The sequence below is a fragment of the Coregonus clupeaformis genome, unplaced genomic scaffold (genome assembly GCF_020615455.1).
Source record: "Coregonus clupeaformis isolate EN_2021a unplaced genomic scaffold, ASM2061545v1 scaf0031, whole genome shotgun sequence".
NCBI lineage: Eukaryota > Metazoa > Chordata > Actinopteri > Salmoniformes > Salmonidae > Coregonus > Coregonus clupeaformis.
In genome coordinates this window covers 82,989-96,487 of record NW_025533486.1, presented here as the reverse complement: position 1 = coordinate 96,487, position 13,499 = coordinate 82,989, and positions in this window count along the sequence as shown.

The window sequence follows — 13,499 nt, the reverse complement described above, 5'->3', positions numbered from 1 at the left end:
AGTACCTATGACCCGTTTGCCTAACGCCACTCAGATGGCTGAGACTATGTTTACCCAGGTGTTCCGGCAGTTTGGTGTCCCGGAGGATATTGTTTCCGACCGGGGACCCCAGTTTGTATCCCGGGTATGGAAGGCGTTCTGCGAACGCTTGGGCATTTCGGTTAGCCTAACCTCCAGATATCATCCCCAGGCCAATGGGCAGACAGAATGGCTCAACCAGGAAATTGGGAAATATCTACGGCAACAATGTTCGAGGCAACCGCAAGAGTGGAGTCGATTCCTTCCTTGGGTAGAGCATGCTCAGAACTCACTCATTCACACCTCCCTACGTTTAACGCCCTTCCAGTGTGTTCTAGGGTATCAACCTCCCCTGTTCCTGTGGGATACCGCACCAGGGATGGTACCGGCGGTGGACGAGTGGTTCCGTCGGAGTGCGCAGGTCTGGGAGACGGCCCATCAACATCTCAGCCAAGCCTCACAACAACAAAAGACCTACGCCGACCGACGCCGGAGACCTACACCCATTTATCAACCCGGGCAACGAGTGTGGCTGTCTACCCGAGACCTGCGGTTCCGACGGAGCTGCAAGAAGCTCCAACCCAGGTACATTGGTCCCTTCAAAGTACAGAGGCGTATTAACCCTGTCACCTACCGTCTGTTACTCCCTCGACACTACAGGATAAACCCTACGTTCCACGTCTCCCTGCTGAAACCTGTCCATTATAGCCCGATGTATCCACCAATCACTCAACAACCTACTACACTACCTTTGGAGGATGAACAGGACACCATCTATACAGTCCACGAGATACTGGAGTCAAGACGGAGACGAGGGGGCATCGAATATCTCGTGGACTGGGAGGGATATGGACCTGAGGAACGGTCCTGGGTTCCGGCTAAGGATATACTGGATCCCACTCTCAAGGCCACTTTCCACGCTGAGCACCCAGATCATCCAGGACCCCGACCCAGAGGAAGACCACCCGGTAGAGGTAGAAGGCCGTCAGGAGCCGGCCCTGGGGAGGGGGATACTGTAAGGGATCAGGGGTTGGCAGGATCTAGACAGAGTCTGACACTTCCCCGATCTACAGAGAGGGGGAGTCATCAGACTCGATCTGGTTCACCTGAGTTCTGAGCACACCTGTCAGTAATTAGTGTAGGATTTAAGGTGTGCTCAGAAGCTCAGTCGGCGCGAGGTATTGTTCCATTGTGACTTGCTAAGCGTTTTGTTCCGAGAGAGAGAGAGAGAGTTTGTTGTTTTGATTACCCGTGTATCCGACCAGTGCCTTGTTAGTTGATTTCCCGTATTGCTTAATCCTCTACTTGTCTACCCCAGTGATTACCGTTCTCGGATCCTGTGCCTGTGACCTCGACTACGACTAAGCCCGCTCCTTTGGTACCCCTGCCTGTCTATGCCTGGCCCGGTTTTGACCACAGCCCGCCCGACCACGATTAAGCCTTTCCCTTGTCTGTACTTTAATAAAGCATCGCTATTCTGCGATTGGATCTTACCACTCTGTCCGAGTATTCATTACACGGGCAACACATAACCCAAAACACAACCAAAACATACTGCAAATGCAACCAATGAGTTTACAACCAAATACTCAACTTTTGACTACTTTAATACACTGTAAGCAGTGGCGGCTCCTGAAAAAATTCTCAGGAGGGGCAATTTTTCTGATGATTTAGGTGACCTACACACATTTTAAAAAAGATATGTCCAGCAACAACATGAAGACAGGGGCAGCATATAAGTCAATACCAGAAGCATTTATTGACTGATCTGGGGAGATGGATTCCAGTTTCTGTGACAGATTATAAATAATCTCTGATGCCTTTGTTATATTAGCTTTTGGTTGAATGTACTGTCGTAGTAAATATATAATGTTATAGCTTGGTCTGACTAAAATCTTTGCATGACCCATTTTGTGTTGGGCGTTTGTTTTCAATCAATGCTGTTCCTATCCTATAACAATGGACAAAAGAGTCCTATCTTGTCAGCCTTGTCAGCAGGTGGCCAAGGACAACACCCACGCCATAGGTCTCTCAGTTTTTCCAACTCACGAGTTCTTGCTCTGAGGACACACACACACACACACACACACACACACATCACTGATAACACACACACACACACACACATCATCACTGTTAAACACACACACACACACACACACACAAAAATCCCCTCTCTTTAGGCTGAACATTTGAAGACAGAGAACCCGACTCAGAGCCAATGCAACAGTGGAGGGGTCTCGCCCAACTCATCAGGACCAATCAGAAGATCAGAACTACTAGATTCAACCTACATCATTTATTGTATAAAATGTCTGCACACAATGTTTTCGGGGCTCTCTTCTCCCTAAGAGTTTGACGAACGAGTCCGTGCACGCGATTCCAGATATCTTTACCTCTGAATAAACTGCCTTTATTATACCATATCCACCCTGTCCAAAGTCTCTACTTGGTCTCAGTTCTCCAGTAAACTTGTGATTATCAACAGTACACAACGGTAACAAACAATTGGGGGAACTCACGGGGCAGATAGTAAGGTTCAATGACACAGAAAGCAGTTCAATGTCGGGGTACAGAGTCGCTCTCTTACCAGGATCGCGGTCCGCTCTGACCAGGGTGAAGCCGGCCGGCTCCACTTCTCTGTCCGGGACTCTGTCATCCAGCCAAGTCTCCCAGCTGTATTGGGATTCCGCTGCCAGCAGCGTTTTCATTATTTAGTCCGTTCGTAGCGGGTATGTACACGATCAACAAGATCAGTCCAAAACCAACCACTGGAAATCCATGGTTGGCAGAATGTTTGTAAACTAAGTCTACAAATTAAAAACATAAAATAACGCCGCACTGCAGGTCGCAACAGAGACGCTGCTAGCCGCCATTGTCTTAGTTACGTTCAACGTTACGTCACGTATGACGAAAGCGCGTAAGTGCAAGCCCACAGACACCCATAGAGAATGTATTGAAAGCTTTGAAATGTGAAAAAAATAGATTTTACATGACAGGCTATGAGAGACTTCTGGGCGATTTTCAACTTGACTGAAATCGCCCCCAAAAAAGCGGGCGGGCCATTTGAAGCACGACTTTAGCCTGATTTGACATTTAGTGGCTGGCAGATCAGACGTGAACACTGATAACTGCTGTTGCCGTGATATAATTGATTAGAAAAAAAATCCCTTCCTTTTCCCGTTTGGCAGTGCGTCGCCCATATCGCCCTATTGAACAAGCCGTCCCTGACTGTAAGTGAATTGGTCAAAATACTTACGACTTCTTCAAATGGGGGACTAGATACATAAAGTGCTTTCATTTCTAAACGGTGAAACAGATATGTATTAAAATACCCTCAAATAAAAGGTGACATTATATACTGTCATATCATATAAAACATTATTTCTCAAATCCAAAATGCTGGAGTACAGAGACAAATTTAAAACGTTAGCTTCACTGTCAAAATAGATTTGGTGTGGACTGTATACTCAATACAATCTAAATCTGATACCTCACTGTCTGTCTTTTGCCTGATACTGCTTTTTAAACTGCTCTGGTCAGTCTACTCAAATATTTGTAATATACATTTTTCTATCTACAAGCAATACTTTGATAATTTGTCATTTCTAATACTGATACATTAATTTATGAATAGATATGGCAGGTTTCAGGACACTGGTGTATCTGAACATTTTGAAAAAAGATACTGCCACTATTTTCACCACCAAATAATAGCAGTGTGGTTTTAATATGATTTGACTCTTTGCAGGCTGTCAGGCTGTCTAGTCACAGAGGAAGGCTGTGCTTCTCTGATCTCAGCTCTGAAGTCAAACCCCTCACACCTGAGAGAGCTGGACCTGAGTAACAATGTCCTGAAGGATTCAGGAGTGAAGCTGCTCTCTGCTGGACTGGGGAATCCCCACTGTAAACTGGAGACTCTGAGGTCAGTATTCCTGTAGTTGGTCAACAAGTGATAACTGTTCACCAGATCCACATGTGTTTACCAGGCACACATAGTCCACACCATATGTGTTTGGACAGTGAAGCTTACAGTTTTACATTTGGTTCTATGCTCCAGCATTTTAGATTTGAGATATAATGTTTCATATTAGGCAACAGTACAGAATGTCACCTTTTATTTGAGGATATTTTCATACATATCTGTTTTACTGTTTAGAAATGAAATCACTTTATGTATCTAGTTCTCCCATTTGTATATGTTGGAATAATTTGGACATATTCACTTATATTGTATTAAAGTAGTCATAAGTTTAGTATTTGGTCCCATATTCCTTACCTGCAGTGATTACATCAAGCTTGTGATTCTACAAACTTGTTGAATGCATTTGTAGTTTGTCTTGGTTGTGTTTTGGATGATGTTTTTCCCAATAGAAACTGAATGGTGAATAATGTCCTGTCATTTTGGAGTCACTTCACTTGTATTGTCAGTAAGAATAGAAGATGTTTCTGAACACTTCTACATTCATGTGGATGCTACCATGATTATGAATAATCATGAATGAATCGTGAATGATGATGAATGAGAAAGTTACAGAGGAACAAGGATCATACCCCCTCTGTTATTGGTAATGGTGAGAGGTTAGCATGTTTTGTTGTAGCCTCTGTAACTTTCTCATTCATTATTATTCATGATTCATTCATGATTTTTCTTAATCATGGCATGACCAGGATTAATTTAGTAGTGTTTAGAAACATGTTATCTACTCACTTAGACAGAAAATTACTCCAGTCATCATCCACCATTCAGTTACTATTGGACAAAACATATCCCAAAACACAACCAAAACAAACTGCAAATGCAACCAACGAGTTTACAACCAAATACTCAACTTTTGACTACTTTAATACACTGTAAGTGAATTGGTCAAAATACTTATGACTTCTTCAAATGGGGGACTAGATACATAAAGTGCTTTCATTTCTAAACGGTGAAACAGATATGTATTAAAATACCCTCAAATAAAAGGTGACATTATATACTGTCATATCATATAAAACATTATTTCTCAAATCCAAAATGCTGGAGTACAGAGACAAATTTAAAACGTTAGCTTCACTGTCAAAATAGATTTGGTGTGGACTGTATACTCAATACAATCTAAATCTGATACCTCACTGTCTGTCTTTTGACTGATACTGCTTTTTAAACTGCTCTGGTCAGTCAACTCAAATATTTGTAATATACATTTTTCTATCTACAAGCAATACTTTGATAATTTGTCATTTCTAATAATGAAACATCAATTTATGAATAGATAGGGCAGGTTTCAGGACACTGATTTAACTGAAAATGTTGAAAAATATACGGCCAATATCTTCACCACCTAAGAATAGCAGTGTGGTTTTAATATGATTTGACTCTTTGCAGGCTGTCAGGCTGTCTAGTCACAGAGGAAGGCTGTGATTCTCTGGTCTCAGCTCTGAAGTCAAACCCCTCACACCTGAGAGAGCTGGACCTGAGCTACAATCACCCAGGAGACTCAGGAGTCAGACTGCTCTCTGCTGGACTGGAGGATCCACACTGGAGACTGGAGAAACTCAAGTATGTAGAGGGTTTATGTCAATGTTCATATCAGACATGTTGGAGTTATCAGGCTAGTTAAGACTAACATTCTGACCACCACTTGGACTAAGTTATATAAAGACTGTGTGTGTGTGTGTGTGTGTGTGTGTGTGTGTGTGTGTGTGTGTGTGTGTGTGTGTGTGTGTGTGTGTGTGTGTGTGTCCAGTGTGTGTGTGTGTGTGTCCAATGTGTGTGTGTGTGTGTGTGGGTCCAATGTGTGTTTTTGTGTGTGTGTTCAGTGTGTATGTGTGTGTGTGTGTGTGTGTGTGAGTGAGTGTGTGTCCACTGTTTGTGTGTTTGTCTGTCTAGTGTGTGTGTGTGTCCAGTGTGTGTGTGTCGTGTGTGTTTCTGTGTTCAGTGTGTGTGTGTGTGTGTGTGTGTGTGTGTGTGTGTGTGTGTGTGTGTGTGTGTGTGTGTGTGTGTGTGTGTGTGTGTGTGTGTGTGAGTTCAGGTGTATCCCTCAATGACTGTCTGTTCTTCTGCTTACCGCTACAGTGTGGAACATGGTGGAGAGAACACAATGAAACCTGGACTTAGAAAATGTGAGTGTTGACTGCTGTGAAGAATATGACTAAGAATAAGTCTTAATTCAAGTGAAGTCAAAGTCAAAGACCACCATCATTACTTACTTGGTCATATTAAATATCAGCTGTAGTTCTACAGAAGCACAAATCAGGGACACCAAAGTTTACAAAGACTTGCTTTGACAATGTGTGTGTCTGTGTGTGTGTGTGTGAATTGATCAAGTTACAAATGTGTGTGTGTGTTCATGCATGCATGAAGGTGTGTGTGTGTTCAGGGTGTGTGTGTGTTCATGCATGCATGAGTGTGTATCCAGTGTGTTTGTGTGTGTGTGTGTGTGTGTGTGTGTTCAGGATGTGTGTGTTTATAATAATAATAATATGCCATTTAGCAGACGCTTTTATCCAAAGCGACTTACAGTCGTGCGTGCATACATTTTTGTGTATGGGTGGTCCCGGGGATCGAACCCACTACCTTGGCATTACAAGCGCCGTGCTCTACCAGCTGAGCTATAGAGTGTGTGTGTGTGTGTGTGTGTGTGTTCAGGATGTGTGTGTTTGTGTGTGTGTGTGTTCAGGGTGTGTGTGTTCAGTGTGTGTGTGTGTATTCAGGATGATGATGATTTCTAATATTGTGTCTGGTTTCATCCATCAGATGTCTGTGATCTCACACTGGACCCAAACACAGTAAACAGATTCCTCTCTCTGTCTGAGGAGAACAGAAAGGTGACACGTAGGAGAGAGAAGCAGCCGTATCCTGATCACCCAGAGAGATTTGAGGTCTGGGAACAGGTGCTGTGTAGAGAGGGTCTGACTGGGCGCTGTTACTGGGAGGTAGAGTGGAGTGGGAGATGTGCTGGTATAGGAGTGGCATATAAAGGAATCAGCAGGAGAGGAGGGGGTAATGACTGTCTGATTGGAGACAATGACAAGTCCTGGAGTCTGTTCTGCTTTGACAACAGTTACTCTGTCAGGCACAATAATAAGTCCACTATCATAGACGTCCCCTCCTCCAGCTCCCACAGAGTAGGAGTGTATCTGGACTGGCCAGCCGGCACTCTGTCCTTCTACAGAGTCTCATCTGACACACTGACCCACCTGAACACATTCCACTCCACATTCACTGAGCCCCTTTATCCAGTGTTTAGGGTTTATGGTGTTGACTCCTCAGTGTCCCTGTAAATAATAACCGTGGTAACACTGACACACACACATACTGGACACACACACACACACACTGACACACTGGACACACACACACACTTGACACACACACACACTGGACACACACACACACTGGACACACACACACACACACACTGGACACACACACACACATACTGAACACACACACACACTGGACACACACACTGACACACACTGGACACACAAACACACTTGATACACACACACTGAACACACACACACACACACACACACACACACACACACACACACACACACACACACACACACACACACACACACACACACACACACACACTGAACAAACACACTGAACACACACACACCGGACAAACACACACTGGAGACACACACACACACACACACACACACAGGACACACATACATTGATCACAAACACACACTGGACACACACACTCACACACACTGGACACACACACACACACACAGGAAACACACACAGGACACACACACACACTGGACACACACACACACACCTGACACACACACACAGGACACACACACACACTGGACACACACACACACACTCACACACACTGGACACACACACACACAGGACACACACACACTGGACACACATACACACACACACACACACACACACACACACACACACACACACACACACTGGACACACACAAACACACACACACACACTGGACACACACACTGGACACACACACATACGCTGGACACACACACTCACACTGGACCTACACACATACACACTGGACACACACACACTGGACACACACAAACACACACACACACTGGACACACACACTGGACACACACACATACACTGGACCCACACACATGCACACTGGACACACACACACTGGACACACACACACCTGACACACACACACACAGGAAACACACACACACGCACACACACACACACACACACACACTGGACACACACACACACCTGACACACACACACACAGGACACACACACACACACACACTCACACACACTGGACACACACACACACTGGACACACACACTCACACACACTGGACACACACACAGACACTGGACACACACACATACACACTTACACACACACTCACACACACTGGACACACACACACACACACTGGACACACACAAACACACACACACACTGGACACACACACTGGACACACACACATACACTGGACCCACACACATGCACACTGGACACACACACACTGGACACACACACACCTGACACACACACACACAGGAAACACACACACACGCACACACACACACACACACACACTGGACACACACACACACCTGACACACACACACACAGGACACACACACACACACACACTCACACACACTGGACACACACACACACTGGACACACACACTCACACACACTGGACACACACACAGACAGTGGACACACACACATACACACTTACACACACACTCACACACACTGGACACACACACACACACACTGGACACACACAAACACACACACACAGTGGACGCACACACTGGACACACACACACACACGCTGGACACACACTGGACACACACACACTCACACTGGACACACACACACACATACACACTGGACACACACACCTGACACACACACACACACACAGGACACACACACTGGACACACACACACACACACAGGACACACACACACACACACACACTGGACACACACACACTGGACACACACACACTGAACACACACACACACTAGACACACACACTGGATACACAAACACAATGGACACACACACACACTGATCACACACACACACTGAGCACACACACGCTGAACACACACACACTAAACATACACGCTGGATACACACACACACTGAACACACACACGCTGAACACACACACACTGAACACACACACACACACACTGAACACACACACACACACTGGACACACACAAACTGGACACACCCACACACTGGACACACACACACTGGACACACACACACACTGGACACGCATCCACACACACACACTGGACACACACACACATACACACACACACTGGATTCACACACACCCATACACATTGGACACACACACACTGAACACACACTGGACACACACACACACACTGGACAAACACACACAGGACTCACACACACACACACAAACAAACACACACACACACACTGGACAGACACACACTGGACACACACACACTGGAAACACACACACTCACACACTGGAAACACACACACTCACACACTGAACACACACACACACACTGACACTGAACACACACACATACTGGACACACACACACAGGACACACACACACACACACACTGGACAAACACACACTGGACACACACACACACACACACACACACACACACTGGACACACATACATACACTGGACACACACACACACACACTGGACACACACACTGAACACAACCAGCCCTGCCATTTCTACCTGTCCTGATCTAGTGTTTCACCCCTGACCTCCTCACACCGTCTCACTGTCCATGTCTGCTTTTAGCTCCCACCTCTACTTCACTGTGTTATAATGGACCTTATGCTTGTTATGTCACCTCTGGAACCAGTTATCAAACATACTGACCTTTCTGACCCTATCCCATGGCCCTACTTTCTACAACTGAACATTTCAATTCCTCTATGAGTTTTGTTTAGTGTCCATTTACTTATTTATGTATTTGTTGTATATTGGGGTTGTGCTGCAGAGCATCATGGGGGTTTGTATGTATTGAGATGATCACGTTCCAGATAAATGGTTGAACTGATTCCTGTCTCCTGTCTCATCAATATTGAATTGTTATACAGACGTGGTTATAAAACCCACGAGACATAACAAAAGATTGGTGATGAGTAAGTCTGAATCTACAGGAACTATTCTGTCTGGAAGAAGTGGGTTTTTACAACTGTTTAAAACTGTTATTTTCTGTGGTACAGTCTAGGCTAATGTTAGCACAGTGTATTGCTAGCAGAGGCAAGTGCATAGTCGAGCTAGCTAAGAAAGAGAGTTAACCAGTGGTGTAAAGTACTTCAGTAAAAATACCTTAAAGTACTACTTAAGTAGTTTTTTTTGGGTATATGTACTTGACTTGACTATTTATATTTTTGACTACTTTTACTTTTACTTCACTACATTCCTAAAGAAAATAATGTACTTTTTACTCCATACATTTTCCCTGACACCCAAAAGTACTCGTTACATTTTGAATGCTTAGCAGGACAGAAAATGGTCCAATTCACATACTTATCAAGAGAACATCCCTACTGCCTCAGATCTGGGGGACTCACTAAACACAAATGCTTTGTTTGTAAATTGTTTGAGTTTTGGAGTTTTCCTCTGGCTGAACGTACATTTAAAAAACAAGAAAATGGTCTGGTTTGCTTTATGTAAGGAATTTGAAATGATTTATACTTGTACTTTTACTTTTGATACTTTAGTATATTTTAGCAATTACATTTACTTTTGATACTTAAGTATATTTAAAACCAAATACTTTTAGACTTTTACTCAAGTAGTATTTTACTGGGAGACTTTCACTTTTAGTTGAGTCATTTTCTGTGTGTTCTTGAACGTAGCCCTGTTTCTTTGTGTTCTTGAACGTAGCCCTGTTTCTTTGTGTTCTTGAACGTAGCCCTATTTCTTTGTGTTCTTGTAAATAGCTCTGTTTCTTTGTGTTCTTGAACGTAGCCCTGTTTCTTTGTGTTCTTGAACATAGCCCTGTTTCTTTGTGTTCTTGAACATAGCCCTGTTTCTTTGTGTTCTTGAACGTAGCCCTGTTTCTTTGTGTTCTTGAACATAGCCCTGTTTCTTTGTGTTCTTGAACGTAGCCCTGTTTCTTTGTGTTCTTGAACGTAGCCCTGTCTTCCATGTTTGTTCATTGATTCCACCTGTGTTAGTTACTCCCCTGGTCTCATCAGCTCCTTATTTAGTTCAGTTCTTTCTGTTTGTGCATTTTGAGGTATTGTTAGTTTTGACTCTACTAAGACTTTTCCTAGCTCGTTTGTGAGAACCAGTTATAGCCTTCAGTCCTAGTTTGTTTCACCTGCCTGTTTGCCTACCTGTGTATGACCATTGCCTGCCTGTGACCACGATTCCTGTCTTCTGTAAAGGCGTAATAAACACCTGCTGCGCTCTGCGCGTGAATCTACACCTTTTTCTCCCTGATTATTCATTACAGTACCCTAATGTTAAGTGTCATAAATGTATAGTTATTAGGAGCAGACGTCTTTAAAGATAATAAGAAAGAGGGAAAAATATAGAAACTAAATGAAATGATGAAAGTATAAAATAGTAACCATCTGGTGAGCTAATACCCTGACCCTACCCCAAACCCACCAACCCCCTCCCCAACTGAGGGTTAATAAACCATACCCTTAGACGCTAGTCTTTAAGCTAGATGTACCTGCTATGCATAGCATCGCCCCAAAGAGGTTCATTCTAAATTATATGGATATGGCATTAGAAGTGCATTGACTGTTCCCTGTAACATGAATATATTGTTAGTCGAGTCACAAAATACAATATGAATCAAAGCGACAAACATCGGCAACAATAATGACTGGACTATTTATCCCCACGTGAGCATGTCTCAACAACAACAACAACAACAACAACAACAACAACAACAGAGGATGCGTTCATAGTCACCAACAGCGCCTACCCGCACACACAAACGTCAACCAATCAGCATTTATATTTATTTTATTTATATTTCCCCTTTATTTAACCAGGTAAGAAGCCAGTTGAGAACAAGTTCTCATTTACAACTGTGACCTGGCCAAGATAAAGCACCAAGGCGCCCTGAAACCTGCGCTGTGAAACAATGCACCCAAGCAGCACAGGAAAAAAGACATCAAGCTATGATGAATAAATGGAAACCTTTACCAGACGATAACTATTATCCCTCAAATATAAAATAGAGACAATTAGTTAAACAATCACCATCATCCTGAGTTCACCCTCCCAACCCCCCATTATATATATTTATATACACATGTACACACACACACACACACAACTGTCCAGCTATCAGCTAGCTGGCAATTAGGTGTCCAGCCAGTGAGTAGCTTCTCCCTGCCTCGGTATCACTAACGCTAGCATACATCTCTAACAAGAAACAAGCCAGCAAACGTAATAGTAGCTAAAAATTCCCTGAAGTAATATAAACAATGCAGTTAGGCTTGAAACCCAGTCAAAAGCCACATCACTATTTAACCAAACCCCACTGGACCTCTATGGGTAAAATAAAAGTATCCAGAAAGAAAATGTAACTACCTGGCATAGTGTGGCTGTAGCTATAGTAACACCCTGGTAAACTTAGCGAGCTGGCTAAATAGCGCAGGCAACATTAGCTATGATCCAACTTTACCTGGCCTGTCATTATGGTGCTAGCCATCTAGCCAGCCAGCCAGTCAACATTAGCTATGATCCAACTTTACCTGGCCTGTCATTATGGTGCTAGCCATCTAGCCAGCCAGCCAGTCAACATTAGCTATGATCCAACTTTACCTGGCCTGTCATTATGTCGCTAGCCATCTAGCCAGCCAGCCAGCCGATCCTATGAGTCATTTGGTTGTATCCTCATGTTCTAACAGTTCACTATCCACTGTATCCAAGTTCAAAAGACAGTTCCTCCTGATGTAGTAGACGGGAACAAGTCAGGAGTTCTTTCCTCATGTATGTTTCAGCCGTCTTCACAGAGTCAAATGTGCGCTCACCATTCTTGGTTTCCGTCCACAAAGTCGTCGGGTAGCAGCAGGCCGTATGCCGAGCCAGCCTGCCGCAGAAGCCTCTTCAGTGGGGGAGAAAGCCATCCTCCTCTTGTGTAGTATGGGTGAAAGATCCGGAAAGATCATGATTCTGGCATCTCCGTACTTGAGCTCTCCCTTTGCTCGGGCAGCAGAGAGGATGCGGACAGTGTCCTGGTACCGTAGAAATGTAACGACAAATGCCCTGTGTGCAACCTGGCCAGGCAGCCGCCTCCGTAGGGTGCGATGGACCCTCTCCATTTCCAGTGGGTGCGCGGAAGGGGGTAGATCCAGAATTTTGGGACTCCATTCCTGTAGAAAGGAGATGGCGTCTCTTCCCTCCACGGCCTCCGGGAAACCTTGAAATCTCAAATTCAAGCACTTTTGGAAATGTTTGTAAGAATCTAATTTC